This window comes from Pteronotus mesoamericanus, unplaced genomic scaffold (assembly GCF_021234165.1).
Source record: "Pteronotus mesoamericanus isolate MK-2021 breed Mesoamerican mustached bat unplaced genomic scaffold, CSHL_Meso_final scaffold_174, whole genome shotgun sequence".
NCBI lineage: Eukaryota > Metazoa > Chordata > Mammalia > Chiroptera > Mormoopidae > Pteronotus > Pteronotus mesoamericanus.
In genome coordinates this window covers 3,352,922-3,355,901 of record NW_026555309.1, presented here as the reverse complement: position 1 = coordinate 3,355,901, position 2,980 = coordinate 3,352,922, and positions in this window count along the sequence as shown.

Sequence of the window (2,980 nt, the reverse complement as noted above, 5' to 3'; positions counted from 1 at the left end):
TCAATACAGTACCTGGCACCTGATAAGCACTCATTAACGATTGATAATTATAATTGGTCATTACAGCTTTCAAATAAGTTCTGATAACTGACATGGTAATTCCCCTTCTTTATTTTCTTTAAATTCTTTTAGCTATTTTCATTCTTTTACTCTTGCATGTGAATTTTAGATTCAGACATCAAATCATACCTTCTTATATTTTAAGATTTTTACTGGAATAAACTAAATATATAGGTTATGTTGGAGGCAAATGAAATCTTTATATTTAATCCTTTCACTCATGACTGTACTACATTTTTAAATTTTTTTCTTTGAGGTTTCTAAAATTATTATTATTGTTTTTAATAATTTAATTTTCATTCCCCAGATATACTTCGTTTTTGTTGATCATTTTTTTTTTCATTGCTTTTAGAGAGATGGGAAGGAAAGGAGAGTGGGAGTGGGGGGTAGGGGGGGAGAAAGAGAGCGAGAGAGAAAGAGAGAGAGAGAGCGAGAGACATTGAATCGTTGCCTTCTTGTACATGCCTCTACTGGGGATCGAACCTGCAACCTGGGTAGGCGCCCAGACCAGGATTTTAACCCATGACTTTTGGTCTAGGAACCAGGCTACAACCAACTGAACCATACCAACCAGGGCTCTTTTGGGTTTTTATGTAACATTTTATGATGTCTCTATAAAGATCTTTTATATCTTTTGTTAGATTAATTCCTGAGTACCTTATAGGGCTTTTTTCTTTGGTTATTTTAATAAATAGTATATACTTTAAAAATAACATTTTAAATTAATTGTTGCAGGTGATGAGCAATAATTACTTTTTGTACACTGACCTTAAAATCAGAAAACTTGCCAAATGTTTTTATTATTCCTGGAAGTTTATCTGTAAATATCCTTGGATTTTTCTACGTAGTTCACAACATTCTTTTTAGGTAATAATAATTTTGTTTATGGTATTACTGTTCAGGCTACTGTATCCAGTATAATGTGAAATAGATGAAATGATATTGGCCATGGTTCTCTTGTTGGTGTAAAGAGAATGCTTCTAACTCTCCATGATTAATCATAACTTATGTTATGGCTTTTTGAAATGTCTTTTCTACATCTGCTTAGAAGACCATGTGATTTTTCTTTATTTTGTTAATATTATAAGTTGCATTAATAGACTTTCAATTTTCAAATAGGTAGGTTTTGTAAAAAGATATTCATAGTTACCTATTTCTATCCTAATGACATTGAGAATGTACAAATTACATTTGTATAAAACTGATTATTTGTTATTTGTTGAGACTTACTTTATTTCCTAGTGTATGGTCAGTTTTCAAAAATGACTCATATATGCTTGAGAAGGTTGTATGTATAATAATCTGGGGGAGGCTGTAGGAGGTAGGTTACTGTATCTTTTAATAATATCAAGCTATTAATAATCCTCCTGAAATCTTCTGTGTCTTCATTAATATTTTATCTGTTTGAGCTATCAATTAATGAGACAAATGAGTTACTGATTCCCTCTATGACATTCAATTGTTCAATTACTCTTAATAAAATTATCAGTTTTCCTCTATATATGCACACATACACACATATATGTATATATATTTAAATAATATATTTTTGATTATGCTATTAGAGTTGTCCAAATTTTTCCCCCACTGTCCCCTTCCATCACATACTCCTATTCCCTCAGGCAACCCTCATATCCACAGGTCATACATACAAGTTCTTTGGCTAATCCATCTTCTATATTGTACCCTACATCCCCATAGTTATTCTTTAACTACTAATTTGTACTTCTTAATCCCCTCACTTCGTCACCCATTCCCCCATACCTCTCTCCCATCTGGCAATAATCAAAATGCTCTCCATATCCATGATTCTGTCTCTGTTTTTCTTGTTTTCTTAGTTTGTTTTTTAGATTCAATTGTTGATAGATATGTGTTTATTGCCATTTTATTGCTCATAGTTTTGATCTTTTTCTTAAATAAGTCCCTTTAACATTTTATATAATAATGGTTTGATGATGAACTCCTTTAGTTTTTCTTGCTTCAGAAGCTCTTTATTTGCCTTTCAATTCTAAATAATAGCTGTGCTGGTAGAGCAATTTTGGCTGTAAGTCCCTACTTTTCATGACTTTGAATATTTCTTGCCAATCTCGTCTAGTTTGCAAAATTTTTTTTGAGAAATCAGCTGACAGTCTTTTGGGAACTCCTCTGTAGGTAACTGACTGCTTTTTCTCTTGCTGCTTTTAAGATTCTCTCTTTATCTTTAACCTTTAGCATTTTAATTATGTGTGTCTTAGAGTGGGCCTCTTTGCATCCATCTTGTTTGCGACTCTTTGTGCTTCTTGGACTTGTATGTCTATTTCTTTCACCAAATTAGGGAAGTTTCTTTCATTACTTTTTCAAAGAGATTTCCAATTGTTTTTGCTCTTTATCTTTTCCTTCTGGCACACCTACGACACGAGTGTCGGTACACTTGGAGTTGTCCCAAAGGCTGCTTATACTATCCTCATTTTTTGGGGGGGGGGATTCTTTTTTCTTCTTGTTCTGATTGGTTGTTTTTTAGTTCCTTATGTTCCAAATCATTGATTTGATTCTTGACTTCATCCACTCTACTGTTGTTTCCCTGTAAAAAGGTTCTTTATTGCAATTAGTGTATCCTTTGTTCCTGACTGGATCTTTTTTATGCTTTTCAGGTCCTCACTAAGTTCCTTGAACATCCTTAAAACCAATGTTTTGTACTCTGCATCTGATAGGTTGCTTACCTCCATTTTGTTTAGTTCTTTTTCTGGAATTTCGGTCTTTTCTTTCGTTTGGGCCATGTTTCTTTGTATCCTTGTTTTGGCATCCTCTCTGTGTTTGTTTCTAAGTATTAGGCAGAATTTCTATGAATTCCTGTCTTGGTGGCCTAATGTAGTAGGAATCCTGTAGGGTCTAGCAACACAGCCTTCCCTATCACTCAAGGGTACTTGAAGTGTGTCCTCTC